This window comes from Plectropomus leopardus, chromosome 23 (genome assembly GCF_026936395.1).
Source record: "Plectropomus leopardus strain MGB_pleo_1.0 chromosome 23, ASM2693639v1, whole genome shotgun sequence".
Lineage (NCBI taxonomy): Eukaryota > Metazoa > Chordata > Actinopteri > Perciformes > Serranidae > Plectropomus > Plectropomus leopardus.
In genome coordinates, this window is record NC_142198.1 from 11,667,302 (window position 1) to 11,683,105 (window position 15,804).

Genomic DNA, 15,804 nt, shown 5'->3' on the forward strand with positions numbered 1-15,804 from the left:
TCAGGTAGCTGCCAAAGGAAGTTAGACTCAAATTCAGACACCCATACGCAGCAAGTGTAAATAAAAGGCAGTTTGCTTGGTCAGAATCTTGTGATGTTAAATTTATTCGATCAGCCAAAGAGTAGAAACATAAGGAAACAGCATTCCTGGAAATGTCATGTTAATGGATCTTAGAAAACTGCAATATGACGAGCCCACACTGTCCACTGCAATTTGTCATACTGTTGATGGCTTACATCACAAAAAAGGCATTCTGCTTAATAAGTGATTTAGACAGGAAGAAACAGCAATTAAGCCTATTTAACTTCTAGTTTCTAAATGACATTTCATGAAATAATTTTCCAACCATTATCTGTGCACTTAATCTAAAAATATCTAATGACTAACAGTAAATGCCTAGAAGTCAAAATCACTTCCACTCTGTGTCTTGTGAATACAAAATGAGCACCTGTGAAGCCTGAGCTGCATTAGGGATCTTCTTTTACCTACGGAAGCGTGCTGTCTCGTGCCAGTCATCTGTTGGTATGCAAATGAGGTCAAGCTCAGCTGTATCAGCCCAATGTACAGTCGTTTTTTTCCCATCATGCCATTTTTATGGCGGAAAGAAGGCGATTTTGTTTTCCTGCACTCAGCCTACTGCTTAAAGTGTTTGAGAGAGATAAGGACATCTGCATATTGAATCTATTCCAGCCTTTTTATCCTCCCAGAAACTGGTAGATATCAGGCAGCTCACCTGTTGAGATCAGTTCTAAAAAGGGAGTTTTGCAAGCATTTACATTTTTGCCTCTTTTCTTTTTTTTTGCAGCTATAAAGACTGAGATGCTATTTTGAATAACTTAGTTCAGGCTAAAGTTAACTCACACCCAAAGGAGAGCGTTTTAAAAAGAGATCTCAATTACTGATCAATAATTAACAATCACTGCAAGCAGACAATCACCAGAGAGGATGCTTCTGAGATAAAAGCAGCTGGCCAATGTTCTGAAAAATGCATCAGAGCAACACCATGGCTGGGTGAGTCCAGACAAAATCAAAACCACTGCATTTCACAAGACAAATGATCCAGAATACGGTAACAATGTGGCAGAAGATGAATATCTGAGCGGCCTCTTGCAACATTGCAGATACAACTTTTAACAGATAACCATGACATTTTACAAAAGCTTCTAACATGGCTGCACAACAGATAATACCATGGTGTTTGGGCTTTAATAATGGCTTTCTCACACAGCCTGAGTCATTTAAGTGATTTTGGCATTGGTACTGGACGTTTTGGCACCTTAAGTCATAATTATGTTTTTGAGGGACAGTTGTTAAGTGCTCTGTTTCAGCAGTTACGCATCAAAATGCAAGAAAGTCACAATGCACCACCAGGTTTCTCAATGTGCTCACAATTGATTTTCAACCAGAACAAGATCTGCTGCTCCACTGACATTATGGATTCGCTAGCATGGAGCTTTAAGACTTAGCTGTGTGGCCCTACACTAAGACTATGAAAGTCATGTGCTTTACTGTACCAATAACAGCCATGTTTGTCCAGGACATTTGGTGCACCTGGATATCCAGTGTTGTTTGGAGGCATTGATCCTATACATGTGCCTGGTATTGACAAGTGACCAAAAAAAGATCCCTAACAATAGAGTAACAGGGAAGCAACTGAATTTACTTGTTTCAGGGCAACTTCACCTGCCATATGAGGAAAAACCAAGGCTGATATATATCTAATATACCAACATATCCTCATACTACAATTCATATGATATCCTATGAGTATGCACACACGACAGTTTGTATGAAATGTTTTGAACTGGCGCTCCACAAATGGCATTGTACTCTAAATTACTGTGGTCAGGTTTAGGAAAAGAAACATGGCTAGGCATTTTTAGGTTTAGGCAAGTTAACCCTCTGAAACCTGGGCAAATTGGCTTGATTTCTTTCAAAAACATGGGAAGAAGGCAATTTAAAATGGCCAAGAGATTAGCAAACAACTTACCTGATAATAAGTCAAAAAAAAAGAAAGAAAAACGCAACAAAAAACAAATAATCCAAAAAAATTCAAAGTTAAAAAAAAAAGAAATTACCTTAAAAAAGGTTGAAAATGATAACAATTCTGTAAAAATGATTTTAACTATATAATTATGATAGTTATAAATGTAGTTCCCGAGACATTTTCCCTAGCCTTTTCAAAAAAAAAAAAAAAATCTAAATCTATTAACAGTGATGTCGATTGAGGTTTCAGGATTTAGGGTTAATTTACTGTGGTCAGGAAAAGAAGCAGTGATGACAGCGCTTCATTTATTTGTGGCGGCTGCCATGATTAACACATCTGGTACCACAAACATAAATATATATATGGGATATGCATATGTACTGTCTGGCAACGTTCAAATTCACTAATGTCATGAAGCCTCAGTTTCATATTAAAGCTGTTTTGGTTCACAGCTGCTTAAATCAGTTGAGCCCATCATTGCAGTTTAGTCCCAATACTGTATGTACTCCCAGTACTGTGAACACAGATGGATATAAGTATAATTCAAAGACCAATGTGCACAATCTGGTGGCTATGCATTTCTAAAACAATCATATATTTGCCTAAGGGTTCTTAAAAGCTGTGTAAATAAAAAGCGACTGTTCTCTCTCATGCTCTTTATGTAACAGCTCAGTCTCTTAATTCAACACCATGGCTTTCTTTGGTGGTATGGAAACACATGGCTTTCATATTCATTATTGTTCACACACAATCAGGTTTAATGTTTATCATCATCATCAAAGTGGGGTGTGAGGTTGATGATTATATTGCGGCTGATGCATTTCCAAGATGACAGGTTTGGATGAGTGACTTTGTTGGTGTCAGTCTGATCCTTTCCCACTGAAATGCAAAACTTAACTCCCCTTAACTAAGCATCTCCCACTCCGATTCCCACCAACAAATGCTCTATGCACCCCCCCTTTCTCTCTGTCTGCCACACATGTGGCCTCTTGGATATCGATATTGTAGCATATATAGTGTGTTCCCCTCACAGCCCGAGGTTTGGCCAGGGCTCCAATTAGCTTCACCCTTGGGCCTCCAATCCTGTAACTTTTGAGATACTTTCCTGCTATCATATAGCCTTGCTGCTCTGCAAACTGTACTTAGTCCTTTTCCTCAGAAAAAAAAAAAATAAAATATATATATATATATATATATATATATATATAGGGTTCCCATGGTCATGAAAAAGCAGCAGTTTTTCAGGCCTGGAAAAGTCATGGAATAAATAAAAATGATTGGAAGCATTGGAAAAATCATCAAATTTTTTACCCTTTGAAACCTTAGCAAACTGGTTTGACTTATTTAAAAAATTAGAATGTGAATGATAATGCAATGAGCTACCCATAAGAAGAACTGACCCAAAACACAACAAATCAATAAAAAGTACAAAGAAATTACTTGAAAATTAGCACAAAAAAAGGAAAGTAAAACAAGGAAATTATTTGAAAAAAATAGCTTAAAATAATAATTCTGTAACGTATAAATATAAATACATGTGTATATAATTCCGATAATTGTAAATATATTTATATTTTTTAAAACATTTTCCCTAGCTTTTTAAAAATAATTTTCCAATATTTTTTCCATGTTTTCTGTAGAAATCACACCAATTCACTCAGCGCCCAAAACACCTGAACCCATCTGAACGTTGCACAAAAAATAGATGTTGTTCCTGATTTTAAAGGGTTCAAAATCATTGAAGGTTTTGGAAAACCCATGTAATTTTGTTGTGTCTAATAAAATTGTTACAGTAATCTTGCATTGATAATCGTCCTCGTAATGCAGCATAATGGAAAATGTATTTTCTGAAGCCTTTGGTGTAACGTAGCTCTAATATGTGTCGATGCATGACAAGGTTTTGTTTACCATCAAATACTTTTCTTTATTTTCTCCCCACATCTCATATCTCTTCATGTTTGCCAGCTGGCTGAAGTTATGTTTGAATTGATATGCTTGAAATATGTTGTGCAAAATGATCATGGGTCCTTGAAAATTCATGGTAAAGTTTTGAAATTTTGTCCCTAAAAGTTTTTCGGCATCCTTGTTGTAGCATCGCACTAAAATGTACACTTTCAACCCTAAATGCATTAAAAAACAAACCAAAGGACAAACTATGTAAGAGATATTGCTCTCTATTTTCTTTTTCTTCAAAAACTCATATATCTGCCATCACATCAACTCAAATATGGGCTGTGCTTTTATGGTAAACTGTAAATATGTAGCCAATAGCCATGTGCCTCACCTACTCCCACAAACTCCTTAAACAAACTAGAATAATGCCCCTGTGTGCACAGTGAGTAAGAAGTTGGGCTTCTTTTTGTTGATCCTACACTCAGGTTAAGAGAAGGAATTTAAAAGGATTCCTTGCTGTGGATAGCTAGAGGGTGCCTCATAGTGCTCGAGTAGCCTGCGTTGCCTAGATTATGTAAGACTGGCTGCCACTGGCCAAAATATTTGTACATTTCTATCATGCACTAGAGCAGAAATAGCCATAAACTAAGACAGGCTTCACCTTTCAAAACTCTAGCAGCTGCTCAGCACGACGTCTCTTCATCACTGATGGCTGGTGTCTCCTCATGGTGGGCACATAAATCCAGCTTGAGTGCTGAATTGCCCCAGGATTTCTTCAGTGTAATCACTCTGATGCCACTGACAAAAGTTCTGCTGCAGATGTCAAGTTGGACTTCTTCCTGCTGAACCCTGAGCCTCAGTCCGTAACCAAGCACTGACATTTCAACATACATGCTGTCAGTGTCCATGGTGGAGACACCAAAGTATGATACATTCGGTAGGGCTCCTTTCTGTGTACTACAAGGCTGCATGCTACAACCTTGACCAAGAAGCAAAATCTTCATGCATAAATGTGACCCTGATAGCCCGACTTCACACCAACAGCACACAGTTCAGTGCTACGATTTGGGTGTAATATGTGGAAAATCTGTCAGGAACAAGCTTAATAAGCTATCCATCTATCCTCAAGTTTTCACCACAACTATAGCCCATGATCAAAGATATTCAAAGTAAGCCATTCACTTAGTATCTGAAGAACAACTCTTGTTCTGCACTGATGCCAACGGACCAATGTTCCCATTCTCCTTTTGACTTAACCGCCTGGAATCATTGTGGTAACATGTTGGTTGATCAAGCTAGAAAAGCCGAATATGAATGAATGAATTGAGTATTGCTGATGTAGCTGTAGTTGCAATCTAAACTGTACTAATTAACATAAACATGTCTTCTGTCCTTTTAAGCAATTTCTAAAAGCTTCTACTCCTCTACATGAGCTATGGAGTAAACTAATAGACTTGGATGTGAGAATGCAACATGTTCTCATTCCCAATTCGTCAAAAGCAGCAGTTCAGTCCGTGGCCCTATGCTTCAAACTACAACTTAGGTACCCCTCTAGCAACAGTTTTGGACAGCCAGGGACTGTGTGTCAGTTTCTTCTCCCTTCATGCATGGTAACTCTTCGAAATAAACTTCCATGTTCACAGGAATGTAGGTTTCATCACCAAACTACTTGTCCATATATCAATGTATCAATATCGTGATATGAGACTAGACATCACTTTAGAATTTTAATATGGTGATATTTTAAGTGTTGTCTTTTACTGCTTTTAAAGGCAGCATTACAGTGTAGTAATATAATTTTCTGAACTGGCAGTCCTAGCTGTTCATTTATTTGCAGTAGCCCATTTAGTCATTATATCCACATAACTGATGATTATAAATCACAAATCTCAAATTGTAAATATTTGGTGAAATCATCAACTAGTGTGATGTTTAATTTTCTCCATTGCCCCGCACTGCATGATGCATGTGATGATACGCAACACATACACACAAGAGAAAAGTGGTTTCCTAGGTGAAAGTCCTTTGTTTCTGGACCCATCCATCATCCACTAACTCCCTCCTGCCCTTTACTTGGACATTCTCACTTTTTATGCTACGTAATTGCCACAGTTGGGTTTACACTGGTAGTTAGTTAAAAGCAAGGTCTGACTCATGCAGATGCTGAAGAGTACCTTGTGTGTAATAATAATAATATGCCAACGGCTGCTGACCAATTTGCCATATTTAATGCCCTGGGAATGGGAACGAACTGGAGGAGACAACAATAAAAATGCTGGATAATTAGTTTCTGTTCAGTCCAGTTAAAGAAGATGCCAGACAAACGAGTGTCATCAGAGCGACATATGCCACAGAGGTTGGCCACCACAGCAAGAGACTGTCTTATTAATTGCCTGTCAGATGTGGTTCTCAGGTGTGGCCATGGCAGATGGCCTACAAGGCTCACTGAGGTGGCTCTCCTTGTCTCACTGTGTGGAACTTCAGTTACATGAAGATAATTGTGCTTTTAGTTATGCATTTGGATGTGCAAAAACACACAATTACCATGTCAACATATCATACTTAAGATTTTTTAACTGCATTCAGCAAAATTTATTGCATATGGTTTTATATATAAATGTGTGTGTGTGTGTGTGTGTGTGTGTGTAAACTTTTCTACACAATATTTCCTGGCAATGTGTTGACAGGGGGGTATCATCAAATCCTGTGAAAGACTTGTACAATGTGCCGATAACACCCGTTGGGAAGAACAGATCAATCCAAAGGAAAGACAGTGAAATGCAATACATCATTGAATCTGTATATCAATAAAAATGCACAGTTTTAAGACTAAATAATTCAGAAGCTCCTCTACAAGTAAGTTAGAAATATAGAATGGATTCCAGGAAGAGTGTCTTTTAAATAGTTGATTTTAGATGCCAACTCAATGTCTGAGAAGTTGACGTTGCAAGCAATCAGTGCAGCATGAGAAAGCATGTGAGCATTTGTATTTCCTTCTTTTTTTTTCTCTGTACAGACAAAATTATAGTTAATGTTATGCTTTGAAATAACCTTAAAAATATTAAAATGATAGAAATTAGCTGAAGATAAGGTGAACGTTAGGATAAGCCAAAATGGGTACAGATAACAAACTTTATTATTATTAATAACATTTAACATTTCCATTAATCATAAATTGTCTTCACGCCAATGTGATTAGTTTAAGAACACGTTGGACTGAGGCCATAGAAAGGCAGTGCTGCTGTGTTTGGTCATTCGGTTGTATGACAGAAAAGACTTTACACTGCTTAGTCTCTGGCTTATGGGCAATGTGAGGATTTACTTTAGTAATACAAGCTTATTGCTTTTAGTAATGCAGTTTATTATTCCTAGAAGCCATGATAGATAACCCAGGATTTCTTTTAAATATGTGAACTGTACAAAAGCAAGGGGAACCAAAAGCTTGTGAAGATGGCTGAAATCCATCTGGAAATCTGGTCTTCGTTTTTGCCATTTTTGGTTGTTTTTATGACTTTGTTTATCTTAATTTCCTGAGCATTTTTTTTTATAGCTCAGGCACTTTGGTTACATCTGTTTGCTCTGATACAGAATATCTGTGGAATAAAAATGTTGGCACAAAGTAGAGTACTTGCTCTGGATGAAGGGAAGGCTGAAGCACGTAGGCAGAGAGGAGGGACCTGCATGTTTGTTTGGGTTCAGTTTTAAGTTCTCCTATGTTGTTGTTGTTGTTGTTCAGTGATGTGACAGTTTGTCTCGCACATCCTCCAATGTGATAGGACAGCTGGAACAACTGACAGGAAGGAGCAGTTGCAGGGTTTTATCCAAAGTTGAATATTTTTCATCTCTGCGACCACAAAAGATGGCAAACGTGCAGCTGTAGGTACCAAATAGATGCACAGAAGCTCATCCTGTTGTTGCCGTTTGTAGCAGTGTTCCTCTGGATAAAGAACATGGCTGTTTTGGTGGTTGCTTACCATCCCCTAGGGCTTGTCAGAAGCGGAGTATTGCAATATTGGGGTTATCCTGACAGCCTTATTTCAGCTTAATATATGTGTTGAAAATGCATTGATTTTTTTGTAAAATGAATACATTGATTTTAGAAATACTTTTATTTTCACGTTGGATACACGACAAGCAACTGTAACAGAAATTTCCTTGATTATGGCTGATTTAAACAAACTTATAAATGTACTATAGTGTGGTATTGCAAAAAAGGCAAGCATTTGACACAATGATATCTTACTTTCTATTGCTTTGTTTCACCACTTCAAAAACTTAAATTAATCTCTCTGCCCCGGTGCATCTCTTTGTGTTCTGTGCTTTGTCTTGAGACAGAGCATGATGGAAGAAAAAGATCCATCTGTCTCACACATGACAAGAGGGTGAAAAAGATAACTGTCGAAATAACCAGACGTTTGAAATGAAGCGTGACAAATATCATTGGGATAAAGGTTATTACTCAGTAATATTCCAGAAGTGGTTTCACATTAAACTGCAGCATCAGCTGTAGGCAAAGCCATGTATAAAGTGAATATGAACCTTGCTCATCAGAGAATTACTACATCATGTGTCACTGTCACTCGATCATGCAGTAGTGAGTTAACCCTTAGAAAACCTCTATGTGTGTACGTGTTTACACTTGTCTGGCCTTCAATTCCAGAGACAGTTATTCTGCAACACTGGGTAGCACTTATTTTCTTTCAGCACGAGACCCTGCAAACGTCGACTCAAGGTCAGACAACAGAAACACCCTATGACTGATATTGACATTGATTCCCAATAACCTTCTATCGTGCTACTCGCACCATTGAGCCCCTGCCAAGTATCACCAGATCTCAAAATTGACCACCCAAGAATATTATTTATTATCTGACATTCCCCATGAAAACACTATTTACTCGTGTCAGGCAATGAAGCATGTGCTGGTGTACTAAACTCTACAAAGCACAATACAATCCAGCCGCGTGGAATGAAAAGGTATAATGTCTGTGTGGATCTGGTTAAAATGCCTCAAGCTGTTTGATTTTTTTTTTTTTTCTGTCAACATACGAGGTAATAGATCTTGTGTTTTCCTGCCTTTGTTCATTCTTTCTCTCCCGCTCTTCAAAAGTGTGATTTCTCCCCATGTTTAATATCTGATGATATTGGTCTGAGTGTTGGTGAAAAACTCTTGAGCAATATCTTTTCCAGCGCGCCCTCCACCCCCGTCAAAAATTCAATAACATCCCACTAAGTTGGATCTTTGAAGTGACTATATCAACTGACAGAGGCTTGAGGAAAAAAGTTGGGTGATGTGGAAGGTCTCATACAGTTTCCTCTATAAGCAATTATATCAGAGAAATGTGTCAAATATCATGTCAGGAGATCAAGCATTGAACTCTTCTCTAGGCTCCATGACTTGTCAAAACTGTTGATGTTAAGAGTTTACTCTTGCTTGTTGTTCAGAGGTTGTTTTTTTTTTATTTGCACCCCCTTGCCTTTTTCATATGAATACCAAAATGAAAAAGGAATATATCGTTATGCACATACAGTTCATTATTCAAGGTTGTGTTTTGTTCCAGAGACTTTGCTGTGCCACAAGCAGTGTGATCGGCTGAGGCATAAGAAATTAAATCTCCCTTTTTTCTTGTCCCCCTCCACTTTCTATCTTCCTTGTTTTCTCCATCTGTGTGTGTGTGTGTGCGTGTGTGTGTTTCCTTTTCTCTCACCAAACATTTACTCTGCTGGGCACACTTTCTGAAGTGTGAACTGAATTATAGATTTCTAATTTCATCTAAACTTGAGGCCAGTAGGCCTTTGGTGAATAGCATGGATATTTTATCACAAATGAAAAAGTAAATAAAAATACAATAGCCTAAGGGCCTGATGGAAAACCATACTTTTTGAGAGGATAAATGAAGGGAATTTTGACAGTAACAAAGTTTCAGTCATTTCCTCTGGGTTGAGTCTGAAAATAATACAAGCAGGAAGCTGGCACACTTGGTTATAATGTACAAACATCAGGTCGTAGCTTAGGCCTGTTCCCAAAGGCTTAACCATTCTGTGGCACATGACAAAGTTACAACACAGTGCAAAGGGGAAATGCTGCTAAATTTCTCGTCCAACCCGAGACCAAGTCTGGCCAGGGAGATGCTGACGCATGACTAATTAACTTACCTGCTATCCCATTGGAAGGTCAGCTTAAGGCAGTTCAGTAGCAGCCAATCAGGCAGGTCTTTGTTTTACACAAGCTTGCAGTCCGTGGGGAAAAGGTTGGAACATTTCCATGCCAAGCAGCAGTGTTTTGGGATTGTTTTACTCAATTCTTTCCCTACTGAGAACACTCTATGGGTTGTTAGCTAGCCTATGTCACACTAGCAGCCTTAATTAGAGCAGCATACAAAAGCAGGCATTAGCATACAAATATTTGTAGATGATATGGTTGAGTGTGCATAATGATGATTCCGAGGGGCTTCAGAAGGAGACAGGAAGTCGGAGGGTGGTGAGAGTAGAAGGAGATGAAGAAGTGACAGAAATGACAAATAGGGGTGAAGCAAGACTGAGAAAACATCCAATAACGGATGCAGGTGTTTGATCAGCCTAATAATGGAGCAATCTGAATTTAATTTCTAACTGTGCAACATCTGTACACAGGGGATTTTAAAATAAAATTCCATCTGTGGTTACTAGTCTAACTGTTACATATGATCAGTATGTAATGTGTGAATGCATAGCACAGACTGTATATAAAGGTGAACAAAGCATATCCACTTGCTCACACTATACAAAAAATTTCAAAGTTTATCCCAGATACAGCCGCTGCCATCTCGTAATAACGATGTCATTCGGAGCCAGTCTGCACAATCTGCGCGATCTATGCAGCAATGGGTTCCCGCCCACACACCCATTTGTCCAATCGTGCGCAGCACCACTGATAGGGAGCACACCAATTGGAGCACTCCTGTGTCAGTCATGAAGTCAGGCACCCTTTTAAGGCATCAAATAATTAACAACTAAACCAAACTTACCAAAAGAATGACTACTTATATTTCTTCAACAAACTTACTCACTTTAACCCAAACTACAGTCTTTTTTTCTAAACCTAACCAAGTAGTTTTGGTGCCGAAACCTACGTTTGTTTTGAGCACAAACGTTTGTTTTGAAAAGGAAACTAAACTCCAAAACTAACGCTAGACAGGTACCGAGAGTGTCATTGTTTGAAGCCTACAGCCGCTGGCTAATTTACTGAATATGACCAGCTGAAAGTGAGAAACTTTATGTTTCGCCACTGTGAGTGAAACCATTACGATTTTTGATCAAAGTATCTCTGATCTCTACATGCTTACATTGAATGTAAATCCTGATGTCTAGATTTGTCCAATTTAAACATAAGTCTTTGGATACTGTGGCTTTCTGCACTGTGTACATACAGGTGAGGAGTCCAAATAGTATATCCAGTCAAGAAAGGGGATGAAGGGAATGTGCTGATGTGTTGTGCCCAGTTGATCAAAGTACAAAAAAGCACATCACAGAGGGCACTGTATTTCATGTGCTACACACAGCAGATAAAGACCCAAGCTGTGGCTGCATTGCATTTTACCACAGTCACTATCTGTGAAGAAAATTGTATCTCTGCCTTTTCCCCCTGTACGATTGTTGAATGATGATGCAAACTGATGACCCCCTCTCTTTGATTCTGAAAGGCTGACACCAAAACCTGACATTTATGGTTGATGTTTTTGATATACGAAACATTTTCTGCTATCAAGATCTATTTTTAGATATATTAGAAATATCTGGTTTGCGACATCATGTCTACCTTTGGCTCGATACCTAGATAGATGCTCTGTAACAGTATAATGGTGAGAAGACTTACTTTTCCTTTGGGTGTCTGCTCTTCTTGCTCTTTATACCTACGGTATGTGCTACACTTGTGTACCACATCTTTGGTGTGATGTATAGATAAGGAGTTTAGAAATGTGACTGAATTCAAAAAACATTTCTATCATGTTTGATCAGGGCTTCAGCTGCCTGTAAAAATCTGAAACTCGGGATGTAACAACGTATCAATATGAGGCGTTATATTTGTTCAGTCTAGAGGTGGGCAATATGGTTTTAATATAATATTGCAATATTTTTAAACTATATTGCATTACACAATATAATAATCCATTTATATTTTGATGTCTCTAAACTACTGTAATCTACTGAAATACAAAAATTATTAAAAAAAAACTACAGTTACAAATAAAGTTCTGCTGCCATAAAATAAAGTTACATACTGTTATAATAAAGTTTAATGTAATGCTGTTATCATGTTAAATAAAGTAAAGTATAAAGTTAAATAAAGCACTGTTATAGTAAAGTTAAATAAAGTATTAATGAATTAATTAATAAAGTTTTTATGCTTCCTTGCTAGCAACAGCTATGGGACACCTTGAGGGAATTTCTTCAAATTAGCACACATTCACTTTAGTTATAAGGCATTTGTTTTTTTTTTTAATTTTGTATTTTATTTTCATTGACATGTCTTTCTAGGTTTTGTTTTCAAGTGAGAACTACTACCATGCCAATGCGATTCATGTCACCTCTGAGTTTTAACTTGAACACCCCAGCACATTTTTTATCCTTATCAAGGCTTTTGGAGTCAAAACATGTTGGTAATCCATGTATTAATGAAGCAATTTTAATTTACAGAGTGCCTTGGATGCTTCGGACTGCCGACCTATACCATGGACTTCTACAACAAGTAAGCTGGACATTCATTGTCCTTATTTGTATTGTACCACTTGCTGTTTCCTTAGAGCACCATCTTTTTTACTCTCTCCAACACCCAGTTTCTTGATCCAGAGCAGCACTCTGTAGTTTTTTCTCATTGATACACATCATCTTTAGGATACGCCTTTATTTTGAAATTCCCATGGCACATCTGAATGTCTAGAAATGAGGTGCATTTGGATGGAAATGGTGGCACACAGTATTGCATCGTTCCAAAGAATATCATATTGTGAAGAAACTTGTGATTTAAAACCCTATCTTAAACCTATATCATTTTTTTGTCTGTCCATTTGGGGGTCTTACCACAAACTGCAACATTAAGATATGATGACTTTATATTGTTGATATGGAGAACATTGAAGACGTTTATGCAGCATTTATTAGGAGTCACATTTTTGTTGTTGCGCTGCTGTCTGCAGTTGGAAATGTAAGGCCAGCAACGCTGTTTTAATATGATATATGTGGGGGATCTTTCCTTATTTTCTAATTATTTTGTGCGACCATGTTTATTTCAAGCATATATTGGTAATGCTATTGTAGATACACACAGTCCACGGTTGTATTTTTCATTTCATTATATCAGTGATTTCCATATTCAGATAGATATAGGAGTGTAATGAGGCGCATCTCCTGCTCACACTCACAATGCAACATATATTTGCAAGGAGACATAAATCTGACATTAAAAGATGGTTTGTATAAGTCTGTTTAAAAGCACCCTTACTGGCTTTTATCAGCCTTTTCACACAATACATTCTGTATCTATTCTGCTATCGCCTACGACCTCGTAATGTTTTATTCCTCCATTTTCAACAACTCCCAGATCAAGCCCTTTGTCCACTTGGCAATGAAATATAATTGCATAACATAAAATGCCCCCTGGCTCAAGATTACCATTGCTGCTTGCTTGTGTTATATATCCTTTTATCATCTGTATAGCTTTTTTTCTAAGTCCCAGTTGAGCTCCTGTTTAGCATCCCTTGGGGGTTTTCATGGACTGGAGTATTTGGCCCAGGAACGAGGTGAGCAGGATAGGTTCAGTTAGATGTTAGCCATGGTAAAAAGAGTTCAGTGGTGCAGTAATGCAGCAAAGTTGCATGATAATGAGCTTAGTGCCTCTTTTGCACCCCTGAGAATTAAAGGATAGTATCATTTGCATGAGGACAAAAGGAAAAATCACTCCACGGTCATTGCGCCCTCAGAGGCCATACATTCAGATAGAAATAACTGTAGATGAGAACTGCAACAATAACATGTTCTTTCGACATCATTAATGCATTTTTTTAGAGGTGAATGTGATTTTAAGTGACAAATAGACAAATGCTTGTTTTTAGAGGCGACTTGCATAAATATCAAAGCTAACAATTACCTGGAAAATAGTGTCCTCCTACCATTTGCTATGATCAATACCTCAGAGAATTGTGAAAGCCAGACGGCTCCCCGCCCCTGTTCTATATCAATGTATGAATGCATCTATTTTAATGCTTCCCCATATTATTGATTAACTAATCCACTCGGAAGCTTGGCTCTCCTTTTCCCTGGCTTGCTGAGTACCATAACTTAATAGATCCCTTTGGGAATAGTACGCACTGAACTGTGAGACAAAATGTCAGGCTGCGATTGGCCCTATGAAGGCCTGCGTAAATGAGAGGAGCATCGGCGCTTGGGTGTATATCCCTGCGTGCTTGTGAAAGTGGGAGGTGGGAAAGGGAAGGGAGACAGCAAGGAAAAGAGAGGACGATTAGGGAGGAAGAGTGAAAGGCAAAGTAAGGTGGTGAGGAAGAGATTATAGAGGTTCTTTCTCTTTCTGCTTTACTCCGACTCTCCTCTGCCACCATCCAAAGGGCCTCTGTCAAGTTCACATTTTACATTGTTGAAACAAGAGTGCATTTTCAAAAAAACTGTAAATGTTGTGCTCCTGCACTCAGTCCTCTGTTTACTTGAGCTGAAGGTACTTGTGTAATTTTTAGACTTCTGTTGGTTTTCTGCAACAACCATGGTGCCTTTTGGTTGAAGTTTTAATGAAAGTATTGCCTCTAGAGGATGTTTGCAAATAAAGTCCATGGCATTACCATGGTCATCCATTTTAATAAACCATCTGCATTCCACAACCAGGATAAATGAGAAAAAAAAGAGAAATTAATTTTTAGTTAAATTCATCTCCAAGTTGGCAATTTTTATGTTTTTTTTATTTTTTTTATGTCTTTTATGAATTTAAATATTTGATTTTGTTTGTAGTTCTTGACATGTTGAGATTTTGGAAGAAAATGGTTTTATTAGGAAAATAATTTGATTACTATGACTTAGCCAAAAAAAAAAGTTATGCATAGCTTTATGTCCATCTTTTGCATACATTGTGGTAATTATACTTTGATGACAAGAAATGAATTAAAGCAAGCAAGGCTCTCAAACATGACCCTGAAAAGTCCCTTGAATAAAAATACAAGAATTGCAATGCTGGAAACAGAGAGATTTCTGCAGCCTTGTGGACAGATTTGTGTAGCCATGATCCCTATTCAGGTTCTAATAAATCTCCCTGCTTCACTCATAATACTAAAACTGCCGCACCAGACTTGTGCTTTGCATCAAAGGATTTGTTATCAAAGTTGTGCATGCAATTGACACACACTTGAGATGAAGGGAATACAATAGAAAGAGTGAGCAGTACTTAATGATGATTTCACAAAAAAATTAAGTGTAGCCTTGCACCAAAGGGAGAGATAAAATGGCTTTTATTTTGTTTAATCATTTTGGCCATCATGGGTGGTAAAAAGCCTCACCTTATTTTTTGTAATTACTGTGATCAATCAAATGTGCCATATTTTCTTGACAGTGATGTTTTTCAATTACATAAAGTGACAAACATGAGTTAAAAGATGAGCAATTACTCTCTGAATTTGTAAAAACATTCCTAGCACTACTATTACAATGAAAAACCACTTGAACATTTGGAAAAACTTTTTGTAAAGCAGTAATGATCACATGCTGCAACAGAGGGTCTAAATAAGAAGTCCGAACAACAAAGTCATAACAGATGTCTAAGCAATAGCGCTTTTTTATACATCCCGTTCAAAACTTCCAAACCCTTTCCAAAACTCATAGCCTGATGGTTTACACTTGGGATTGATCCCTCCCTGTCCTGTTTGAAGCCAACAACCTATTTCAAC

The 15,804-nt window shown here is 37.7% G+C and overlaps 1 long non-coding RNA gene across 2 annotated transcripts in view; it reads left to right on the forward strand.

The window, feature by feature from the left end:
• Positions 1-15,804, forward strand: part of LOC148185650 (uncharacterized) — a 117,600-nt gene that overhangs the window by 10,390 nt on the left and 91,406 nt on the right. For both annotated transcript variants that reach the window (XR_015775772.1, XR_015775771.1), the window contains exon 4: positions 12,557-12,608. This is a non-coding gene — a long non-coding RNA (uncharacterized LOC148185650). The remainder of the gene's footprint in view (positions 1-12,556; positions 12,609-15,804) is intronic.